The following is a 12497-nucleotide window of genomic DNA, read 5'->3' as shown; positions in this document are numbered from 1 at the left end:
GAACTCTGGAGGTGCTCTAGAATAGTTAGCTAACTGGGGACGGGATAATGGACTAGAGAGAGCTGTTTCCCCCGGCCTCGTTAGTTAACTGGGGGGTGGAATAATGGACAAGATAGAGCAATTTCCCCCACCCCCCGTTACAATGATGGCAGCGGTGTTGAACAATGTTGTAGGTAGTTGGTGTTCTTTTAACATTGTTCAGTCCCACGTGTCTTTTGCCGCTCAGGCGCTATCAGGGAGATCTTGACAGGTGTTTTACTTTCGCGATTTAGCGAGTTTTTTCAGGCTAGGAGATGGTGATTCTCTGGTGTTGTGTTTAGTGATTTGTGAGTTTTGTGGTATTCAGGGAATGTTCACCAGAACTTGCGTGTGTAGTGATTTATGTTAGTAATAAGATTTGGCGATTTGGGAACTTAGCGGTGTTGGTAGTGCAGGTCAGCTGAGTGTGACAGGTGACCTCGCATGTCCCACGGGGACACCCAGCCACCGCTGGTCTCCAGGTCAGTGGGGAGTGGCAGGTGTAGTTCTTAAATAGATTTTAAGTAGTTTTTAGTGGTTCTGCTCAGATTATTGCGATCGACTGTTTTACTCCATTTGAACGCAATAAACCGAGGTGTACTGGTCTTGTACAGCATGCTAGGGGGAGCCTTAGTATGTCAGTAGACTTCACGTTGGGGACGCTCGACGTTAGATAGTCTGGTCACAGGGGTGGCAACAGTTTGGGGTTGTTGACCGGCGGAGAAGCTAGGGAGACACTCTGGGTCACGTAGGTGGCTGTAGGTTAAGGGTGGGAGTAATGGTTAATTATGTACTTAAGATTAGGAACGGTACAGTTAAGTTTAGGCTAGTGTTTTGTCTATTAGTGTTGATTTTTTTTGTGACAAGTTAAAGGTAGTGATGACCTTATTCTCTCTTCTCTAACTTTCCTCTGTTACTGTCTTATGTTCCACCAAGTCAATATCATTCAGTGTTAATTGGATTATTTTAAAAATTTAAGTGTAGTTGTTGCCAGGAGGAGAGCGGTATGACTGGACTGTGTAACCCTATACAAACTACAGGGTCACATAACATATCTTGGGAGCACGATATTGTCGCCTTTCTGTTCACCCACAGGTGGGAGCCAGAAGAGAGGAGAGACGCACATACAAAAGAGGGAGACGGCTGCTGTGTACCACACTCACGGGCGTTAATCACCACCACCACGACCAGCCCACTACCTGGAGGTCACGGCTCCACCACCATCACCACCCCAGGGGACCCCAAGATGCAGCCCTCTCGGTCAGTCAACATTGGTCTACCCAGTGGACCCCAGGTCGTTCTGCAGACGACCCCAGACGACCCAGTAATAATGGAAGAGGAGCAACAACGACTCCAGTCTGTCCCACCAACATCGGTCTACCCAGGATGGACCCCAGGACGGACAGACCCCCAATGGACCCCAGGTCGCTTGTCAAAGACCCATGGGAGGAGGAAGAGAGAAGAAAGAAGAGAGAAGAGAGAAGAGAGAAGAGAGAAGAAAGAAGAGAGAAGAAGGAAGAGAGAAGAAAGAAGAGAGAAGAAAGAAGATAAGACAAGCTGAGTGAGACACGATGCCTCGTGTCCCTTGCTGGTATCAGCATCATTGCATGGAGCGTAATTGCAAGACAGGATCGTTTGCCTTAACTGGCCGCCCCTCCTACAAGCATGTTGCTCTGTTGAGTGATTCTTCCTGTGTCATGCGGACTTGATGTGGCTGTCAGAAGTAGCTCTCTGAAGGAGGCGTGCTGGAGCAACAGGGAGGAAGAAGAGTAGGATGGGATTTCTACTGTTGGCAACTATATGAAGGTCTCGAAACTTGTAGTCCCTATAGCTGTGAAGAACCCCAATATACGTCTCTCATGGTGACTGACGTAGGGCCAATTACAGATCAGCTGGGACAACCGAATTCCACGGTCCTGTGCGCAGTTCAAGTAGTAACGGCTTTCGGGTTGACCAAGTGTTGTTGTGCGTTAACGACGGAGAAGCGACGGAGGCAGTTGTGTTGAAGAAATGTGGTACAGGATTATCTACAAGACCAAGCAGTGACGTCGCCCAGCCAGAGACAATGGACGTCTGTCTACATATTTCATTTTTTAGAGTAGGATGATGTATATTTGTTTAGCAAGGATGTATTCTTTTCGTTAATAAAGTTGTCGCACACAGCTAGCTTGCTTTAGCAGTGTTACAAAAACTTTATTTTCGGGGAGAAGGGGAGATGTAACACTGTAAAAGTGTTTGGTTTAGGTTAATACATACATAGAGTACATGAGTCACAGACAGGGATTTGGAAAGGCGCCAAGTTGTCGGCGGAGATCTCACACCTCTAACCGTTAATGACCCCAAGTGACCTGAGGTCAGATCATGAGAATTTCACCTTGCTTCCGCTAAGCGTATAATTGGAGCCGGGTAGCCTTCAAACATGCCGACGTTTAAGGAGTGGCTTGGTAGAGTGCCGGAGGCTATCTATTTGTGGGCGGAGTTAGCTACTAGGTTCCCCAATAAATACTCGGAGAACTATCGAGCATGGAGCATTGACAGACAGAAAAGCATTAACAGACAGAGCAGCAGACGAGCCAGGAGAGCAGAGAGAAGACAGCCCTATCAGGGAGGCTGTCGGCCGGCAGGGCGGGAGTCTCTGTCAACTACAGACCCCCCCCCCCTCTCTATCCAGCTATAGGCAGAGACACTTGGTGAGTGAACAGTAAGGTGACTTGTCGTGTTTTACAAGTGTTGTGTGATGATCAGGGGCAGTCAAGTTGTAGGGTTCTCGAATTCTTGGATGATGACTCACTTTGCATATTAAACTGGAACATTTTAATTTAATTGCTAAATTATGATACTTCATGGGAAATATAATTATGAATTTATTATTTAAATTGTGTTTAACTTTGTTCCCTAGAGATTTGAGTTGAGGTGAGAAAGCCTCTGTGGTTACTGGTTTCATGATATTAACGAGTACATGTTTGGAGTTGATGCATGGTACAGAGGGAACATACTAATAATGAACTCATGATAACATCCTTTGAGAATTTTGTGATACAGGCAAGTTCCATTCCTTGTCTTGTATGTAATGATCATGAATGGATGGTGGCAGCATTTCGTCTTCTACTATCTACTTTCTACTTCTACTATCTACTCTTCTACTACCTATCTACACCTCTCCCTCCACCCCTCTCTGAACTCTCACTTTCAACTAATGACCCTCCTCGCTCCTCCCACCTCCCTACCTCTCACCCCAAACCCTCACTAATTACTTCACTATTCATTTATTTCCTTTCGTTATCTCTTATACGTTTGTGGCAATGATTAGGTATTCTAGAGTTCTCTCTAGAGTTTCGGGTAACTGATCCAGTTACGACGCCTTGTAGTCTTAGCACCTAGGTAGTCAAATACCTAGGTTACAAGGTATTGAACGAGAGAGGTTGGCTTAGGAACTCTGGGAGTGCTCTAGAATAGTTAGCTAACTGGAGACGGGATAACGGACTAGAGAGAGCTGTTTCCCCCGGCTTCGTTAGTTAACTGGGGGGGGTGGAATAATGGACAAGATAGAGCTATTTCCCCCACCCCCCGTTACAGACCAACTCGGGAGCTTGGTCGCGCACCCCACGAGCCTGAGAAGGTAAAGGAGAAACAGTAGAAACAGTATACACCATCGCTACGAAAAGATAACATTCATTCACGAATGTGCCCCCACACCCACCATGGAGCCACAATTAGAGGCAGGACACCCAACAAGAAGCTATCACCGATCATGCCGGGGCCTCCTAGGGGTGCATCGTGAGAATACGCCCCATAAACACCACCTTAAGAACCGATAGTCTGTCGAGATCAGGTTCAGTGACGAAAGGGGGATTGACAATAATAGGTTCCCCTCGCTCTCGACGTTGGGTACTACAGTTCTATGGGTGCAAGAGTATGCCTCCTCAAGCACCTGGGCGTCAAAATAGAAGTCCAAAGGAATAACCAAAACAAGCAAAAGGTCGGCAGGAAACGGCAAGCAGATAGGAGAAGAGGGGGGGGGGGGGGTGGGAGAAAAACGAAACAGAAGGAAAAGGAAAAGTTGCTCAGCACAATTGGAGAGGACGGCAGCAGGAGCACAAGGCTACAAAAGGACAGAGGACTGTCCCAAGGAGCATCACACTTCGGCAGCCGCCCACCAAGCCCCCCCCTCACAGGAGAAGTACCAAAGCCCACCAGAAGTGACACGCAATGTGGGAAATCATTCATATTTGCAAACATACAAGGCTTGAAATCAAAATCAAGAAATAAAGTTAAGTTCATTAACACTTTCGCTCACCCCGCGCGCCACCCCTCGACAGGGCGATATGGGCCCCAGCATGTCACGGAAGCGCGCGTTAATTCCGAAAAGTGTATACTCTCTTCAACTTTGTCACCTCAATTCTCCTTCTACGAGATTAAATTTGGTATCATTGTGTTCGCAATAAAATTCTCTACAGCACTAAATGCATATAAACTCCAAAAGCCCGGCTAATTACCCGCAGCAAACAGAGAAAGTGCGAACGAGTTACCCGGGAGCGCGGAAACGGGATAAAATGTTTTCACTATTTTCACTCTGGTCACCTCAATTTTTGTCCTAGGTCTTTCATTTTGGTCTCAATGGGTTCGTAATAAAATTCTCCAGAGGACCATTAGCATATAAAAAAAAAAACCTGGTCACGCTCCAACCGCCGACGAGTTGAAGACGGGCCACGCGTTAGCCGTGAGCGAGCGCTCAGAGGCCTTCCTGCTACACTCCCAATTCCCACCCTTTTCAAGCCTTTCTTTCGCAATTTTCTTCCTGGAAGGGCCTTGTTCATGATTACTATCCATCGTGGAGTAAGCGTAGATAGTTTCTAAAGCCGCAGTAAGAAATATAGCCACGGAAAATAGCCGAAATGTTCACACGTTTGAGATGCGAGGGGAGGCGAAATTGGTCACAACAGTGGGGCAAAGACAATGGGCCCACGGCGTGTGCTAAGCCGCCTGAGGGCCACGAGGCTCAACAAAGAAAATGGGAAGACATCGGCGCACATTTTAAAACCAGTCCCCAAAAAATCGGATAAAAACCTGATTTTTGGCGAATTTTTAAAGTGGATGACGCAATGCTGCGTCATCCCCGGCATTACCGCCAGTAAACGGATGACGCAATGCTGCGTCATCCCCGAGCGAAAGTGTTAATGGCCTCCTAATAGAATCGAACTCAATATTTGGTGCATTTACAGTAACCCACACAAAACACCACATGGATAGTGAAATCTGGATTCCAAATTATAATCTATATAGATGTAATTGAGTAATTAGGTCAAGTGGAGGAGTAGGTCTGTATATTAAAGAGGAGCTGGCATGCACAGAGCTCCTGAACTAATCCAATGAGGTGGTAGAGGTACTTGGAATGAAGGTAAACAATATTAATCTACTTATTATTTTCTATACAAACCGCCAGATGCAACAGTTGAGGAATTCACTGAACAGATCCACAAAATAGAGAATATTCTTGATAACCAGCAAACCCAGTACCAGATATTATTTTCCTTGGAGACTTCAATCTACCCAGTTTAAAATGGAGAATAGTAAACAATAACATTATAGCAGGAAATCAACCTGGAAATAACCAACCACAGGTCAGAGAACTACCGAGATTCTGTGACAAATTCTCGGTCAGTCAGCAGATTACAGAACCAACTAGGAATAAAAACACGCTGGACCTGATGTTCACGAACAAAGATGAGCTAATCAGAGACATTACTGTCTCAGACACTACGTAATCGAACCACAAGCTCATTGAAGTGCAAACTAACACTGATAATGGTAGTAGGCCCATGAGAAACAACAAGCAAGAAGGGTTAATAAATTCAATTTTTATAATAAAAGGATAGACTGGGAGAAAATAAACAGGGAACTTTCAAACAATCAATGGGAAAATGTTCTAAGAAAAAAAATCCTACATAAGGAATAGAAAAACTGACTTCTGAAGCATATGAATTCTGTCTGAAACATGTTCCTTTTAGGAAAGCCAGAAAGAGGTCAAATGTAGGAAGAGAACGCAGACGACATTACAAAAGAAGGAAGAAATTAACGGAAATGCTTAAACAGACACGACTCTCCATGCAAAGAAGAAATAATTTAAACAGGAAGATTGAAGAAATTGAACAGAGACTGAAGCATTCCTATCAGACTGAAGAAAGGCAACTAAAACAGAAAGCAATTCAAGAAATAAAGAAAAATCCAAAATATTTCTTCACACATGCTAAATCAAAAGCAAAAGCCACTGCAAGTATTGGACCTATTCGTATTAGTGAAGGTTCATACACTGAGGACGACAAAAAAATTAGTGAAATCCTAAAAAAGCAGTATGAGGATATGCTTAACACTCCGATACACAGCATGAAAGTGGAAGATTCGGACAATTTCTTTATGAGTGATATCCAAACACCTGTAAATATAACTGATATGAACACGAGCGTAGCAGATTTTGAAAGAGAAATTGAAAAATATGCCCATGCACTCAGCCCCGGGTCCAGACTAATGGAATTCAATATTTATATTTGAATTATAAAGAAATTCATAGTACCAGCAGCACAGGCACTCAGTAGTGTGGAGGAAGAGCTTTGACATGGGGCAGATACCAGATGCACTGAAAGCAGCAGACATAGCCCCTCTACACAAGGGAGGTAGCAAAGCATTGGCAAAGAATTATAGACCAGTTGCACTAACGTCCCACATAATAAACTAGCGTTGAATGTAATGAAACTTCATTTTCTGGGCGAGACCCGGAGGCTCCCCGGAGCTTTACCAGGCTGATATGCTAATGTCAGACTTTAGCATCAGTCATGTGTATGGAGTTCTAGGGCCTACCAGGGACCACGGCCAGAACCTGGCCACCTCAGAGAGGCAGGGGGAGCAATGGCCTATAGAAACCCCGGTGTGGTTGGAAGCATTCTATGTCTGCCATCGACCAGGTCAAGCATCCAGAAAGGTAAGCATTCCAAAGCAAACCTATTCTGGTTAAAATTGCTACCAAAAGCCAAACTAGTGGATAGAACTCCCTAATAGAAAACAAGCAAACTAGTATGAAGTCATAAGTCACCGCGCCGCTGTCTGTGCAGCTTCCCCCTCCCCGGGAGGGGGAAGGGGGAGCCTCAGACCTCCCACGCCGGCTATCCACCCATCAGTTCTGAGACTGGATGTCAAAACATGCGAAAAACTGCCGATCAGAGGGAGGGAGGGTTGCCGGGGAGCCTCCGGGTCTCCCCCAGAAAATGGCGTTTTATTACATTCAATGCTGGTTTTTTGGGGGGAGCCCCGTCGGCTCCCTGGAGCTAACTACCCACAGAGGAAGGTCAAAGGGATGGAACCGGGAGGTGGACACCACGCACCCCCCCCCCCCCCCCCACGGAAGCAAGACAACCGGCCGCAAACGCCAACCCAAGGCGTCACAGCCCCAAAAGGGGCCCGGGACAATACGAGACAACGAGCAGCAAGGCCCCAGTACGAACACCAAAGATCCGTGCCCGAATGACAGCAAGGACACGCCGCCCAGATGACAGCTAGAGCAGCAAAGCCACAAACACCACGGTCATGGGGGAAGAACCCAGGCAGGTTAGCCTCAACATTACGGCTGACCACCCAGGACACCGTCACCAGCGAACAGGAAAACACGGAACCGGATCAACTCAAAATGTGCCCCGGACACAGATGCCGTGGCACACAAATAACAGCGAAGGGTCGCCACTGAACACAAAATACGACACACCCCTGGCCCGACCAACCAAGCACCAACAAACCAAGGACCCCTCTGGAACGCAGCAGCCCCATCCCGTGCCAGAAACAATGGAGACTGCTGCCACCGAACAACCAAAACACTAAAAATGAAGAAGCAGAAAAACCCCAACGGAGGGGTAAGAAGCCCAGCAACACGACACCCAGAGGCAAATACCAACAGGAAAAAAAAAAGAGTCGACGAAAAAACAAACCGAAACCGAAGGGGCACCACCAACCGAAGAGAAGACAGAGCACGCTGACCAGAGACCAGGACTGGGTAAGCAGCACATGAACAGGCCGAAGGTGAAACGACGCACGCGGCAGCTTACCAACGGCGCAGAAGCAACACGAAGATCGAAAGCAATCCGAAGCGGTTCTGCCAGCGTCGCATGAAAAGAGGTGACAGTATGTTGCAAGACGACGGCCCAAACTACCACCAGAAAAACCAAGCCAACGCTAACAACTGCAGCCACCTACGAAGGGACAGGAGGAAAAGAAAGGACTGCCAAATTACCCAATATTGCCGCCAAGAAGAAGTACGCAGGTGGGACACCAGAGAAAGAGAGAACGAAAGAGAGAGAGAACGAGAGAGAGAGAGAGAGAGAACGAGAGAGAGAGAACGAGAGAGAGAGAGAGAACGAGAGAGAGAGAACGAGAGAGAACGAGAGAGAGAGAACGAGAGAGAGAGAGAGAGAACGAGAGAGAGAGAGAGAGAACGAGAGAGAGAGAGAGAGAACGAGAGAGAGAGAGAGAGAGAACGAGAGAGAGAGAGAGAGAGAACGAGAGAGAGAGAGAGAGAACGAGAGAGAGAGAGAACGAGAGAGAGAGAGAGAACGAGAGAGAGAGAGAGAGAGAGAACGAGAGAGAGAGAGAGAGAGAGAGAACGAGAGAGAGAGAGAACGAGAGAGAGAGAGAGAACGAGAGAGAGAGAGAGAGAACGAGAAAGAGAGAACGAGAGAGAGAGAGAGAACGAGAGAGAGAGAACGAGAGAGAGAGAACGAGAGAGAGAGAACGAGAGAGAGAGAGAGAGAACGAGAGAGAGAGAGAACGAGAGAGAGAGAGAACGAGAGAGAGAGAGAACGAGAGAGAGAGAGAGAACGAGAGAACGAGAAAGAGAGATAGAACGAGAGAGAGAGAGAATCGTTATAGGTAAGTCCGAGATGGGTGCAGAAATCTAAATGACGAGATTCAAGAACAGGTTTATGAAGAAGGAAAGATTGAGGAAGATGAGAACCAGAGCTAACAGAAGAAAAGTGGGAATCCATTTTGGTCGCGACCTACGACGGGTCCGCCACAAGAGTACCACGGAGGTGAAGGACCGACAAGACATCGGGAACCCGCTTACCCGCTATCTTGCGGATACACTTCCAGATCTGCGACAAAAGGAATTACGTTTAGCTGTATGGAGGGCTCTACAGGCCATCACACTCACCTACCGAAACAAAAGAATCGCAGCCGTCTGCCGGCGGCGTTGTCTCTTCCAAGCTGCACGCTTACAGCGAACAGCCCGAGCACAGTCCACATTCCACCAGGGAATGCACTTCCATGGTCCCCAAGAGGAAGAGCGAGGAATAGAGTGGAGGGCAGCGTTGAAGACAGTGTCACGAAAAAGGAGGAGGGCGTGAGGAAGAGGGAGAGTGGAGTGGTCGGAGAGCAGCACGGAGGGTGAATAGGTTCCAATCAGCCTTAGCAAACTATCACCTTGGGAAGGAGAGGGGAGAGTGAAAAGAGAAAAAGAAAACAAGGATGGGGAAATGGTCACTGTTATGGAGGTCATCAAGAACAAGCCACGTGAGATCTAAGTAAAGAGACGACGAACAAAAAGAAAGCTCAAGACAGGAATGGGTACGAGTGCGGGTCTACATGAGTGGGTTCACCATAATTCAGAAGAGACAGGGAAGAAGAGAGGACGAACGGTTCAAGAAAGTGGCCTCAGGTTTTTGTCAGAACGTCACCCCAGAGGGCATGTCGACAGTTCAAATCATTTAACAGGAACACCAGCTCTGACAAGGAGTCCAGGAGGTGCTTAAGATCAGGAATGGCAAGAGGGACATTTGGGGGGGGGGGGAGGAATGGAACAGACTGTATACCATTTACTCACAAAAACACGGGCAGCAGAACAATGGATAGGCGATGGAAACAGTAGGGGGACGAAGGGAATATAAGGGCAAACCAAGAGAGCAGTAAAGTTATAGGCCCCAGCAAGAACTGGGGGGGGGAAGAGAGAAAGAAATAACCACAAAAGTGACCAGGACGAACACCAAGCATCAGCTCCCGGAGACAAATACATAGTGGGGAAAACTGCGTAAACAGAAGTTAGAGTTCATGGAAGCTGGCATAAAATACACTAATATTCCTTTGAAAAATAGACATTATCAAAAAGAGAGAGGACAGCAACAATGAAGAAACAAAGGTAGAGAGGAACACAGTACATTAAATAAGCTCAGGATCAGGGTCAGCCAAATCAGGGTTAAGGAGGCATGCGTAAACTTAGTAAGGATGGAGGGAAGGGAGCGGGAGGACGAACCAGAGGCGGACTGACGGGGTCCGGAGGAGGAAGACACAACTGAGAGGGGCTCTCAAGGTCAGTAGGAGGAAGACACAACTGAGAGGGGCTCTCAAGGTCAGTAGGAGGAAGGGGGGGGGGGTGAAACCCAGGAGCGCACCTCAGCAAAGGCAGCAACCGAGAAGGAATTGGGGCTAAAGAAACCTCCATAGCTGGGACAGGGAGCTAAACCACCAAAATGGGAGGGGACATAGCGATAGTCAGAGATGGGGGCAAGGAAGAAAGGATGCCTTCTTACCCACTGGGGAGGAGGAAGGATAGGAGCCAGGCTTACGTTTCCAACTCAAAGAGACAGATGTTCCAGCAACAATGTACGGAGCGACAGACTCAATGGTCTCAACAGGAGAAGAACAGGAGTGAACATGAAGATTGCTGGGAGGATGATGGACAATAGCCTGGACAAACAGGCAGCGTGGAGGGCCAAGAGACAGGGGAGGGGAAGATGGGAAAGAAGACACAGGAGATATGGCAGACTGGGTAGGAGGGGGAGAAACTCCAGATGGAGAACCAGGAGACCCATCGAGACAGAACGTAGATAAAAAGGGGAGGAGGCAGTGGGCGTGTTTAGGTCCAAAGCCTGGAAACGGCTGTGTGACTGAGGAAGGTGGGAAGGACGAGGAGGGGTAGAACGCAACATGCAAGCATAAGATACACCAGTGAAAGGGTGGAGACGGCGGACTTGGTGTCTCGCGTCAGGAAAAGTAAAACGATCCCAGTGTTTTCAAGTTGAGGACGGCTTCCTCAAGCTTGTAGTGCATACATGTGGAGAAGGTAGGGTGGGCCTCACCACAATTGGTGCAGCGAGCCTGGTGTGATGAGCACTCTGTCTTAAGAGTGGCCATCACCCTACAAATGGGGCATTGAGAGACAAGACTTGAGCATTTGAGGGCACCGTGCCCAAACTTCCAGAACTTGTTATAAAGTCTAGAAGAGGGTATGTACTCCTCAACGCGAGGAGCACCTGGCACCACCAAGAATAATAGAAGACGGAAGGGTCCTACTATGGAAGGTGATTTTCACAACACGAAGAGACTGATGGTGATGACCACAAGGGGGTCGGAATGAACGTGTCCACCTGGAGGACAGGATGGCCTTGGGCTTCAGGGATATGTTTAATATCCTCGTGGCAGTCTTTTAAGTCCATAGCACCAGTTGCAACATGGTGCAGGATGAGAACAGTACCAACACTGGCATTTAACCGAGCGTTTTTAGAGACCTGAATAGGGGTCTCCCCAATGCAGGACAATGTGGCCAAGTGAGTAGCTGCATCCTGAGAAGGAGCAGCGACGACACGTGTACCGAGGCGGGTGGGGTTAAAAAAAACAAGAGGCATCTACAGAATCAACAAGGTGTTTATGGAGCGAGAAATCGTCAGGTGTAGAGCACAGATGGTGGAGATCAAAGTATTTAGCCTACAAAGAAGGACCAAATAAGGCATGGTACGTATTAGTTTGGGAAGGGTTCGTGAGAGTGCAGACGTGGTGGGGATAGTGTTGAAAACCCCCAGAGAGAGAGGGGTTAAAAGGCATAGTAGTCACAATGAGAGACTGATCAGTGCCAGGGGACGAGGTGGTTACCACTGGGGGCTTGAGGCTCGACCCTACCACAGAGGAGGGAGGGGAGCCGAGGAGAGTAGTTAGGAGGGCCAAAGGAGGAGCTAGGTCTGGGCCCAATGTAGCAGGGACTACAGAGCCCGGTCTTCCAATACAGTCTGACTCGGGGGCTTGGTTGCCCACCCCACGAACCTGAGAAGTCATTAAAGGAACATTGTTCAGCGACATGAAAACGAGAGGTAATACTCTCATTCACGAATGAACCCCCAGCCCACCATAGAGCCACAATTAGAGAATAGGACATCCAACAAGAGACAGGCTGGGGCCCCCTCCAGGGGTGCGTCGTGAGAATACTCCCCCCACAATTGCCACCTTGAGAAAAGTCAGTCAGTTGAGATCGGGTTCAGCAACGAAAGGAGGATTGACAATAAAAGCGCCCCCTCGCTCACGACGTTGAGTACCACAGTTCTACGGGCGAGTGTGTGCGCCTTCGCAAACACCCGGGCATCAAAACAGATGTTCGAAAGAATAATCAAGACTGGCAAAAAGGTCTGCGGCAAATGACAATTAGAAAAGAGAAGAGGGAAGGGGGGAGAAAA

The sequence above is a fragment of the Procambarus clarkii genome, chromosome 5 (genome assembly GCF_040958095.1).
Source record: "Procambarus clarkii isolate CNS0578487 chromosome 5, FALCON_Pclarkii_2.0, whole genome shotgun sequence".
NCBI classification, from domain to species: Eukaryota; Metazoa; Arthropoda; class Malacostraca; order Decapoda; family Cambaridae; genus Procambarus; species Procambarus clarkii.
Note: the sequence above shows the minus strand (reverse complement) of the source record.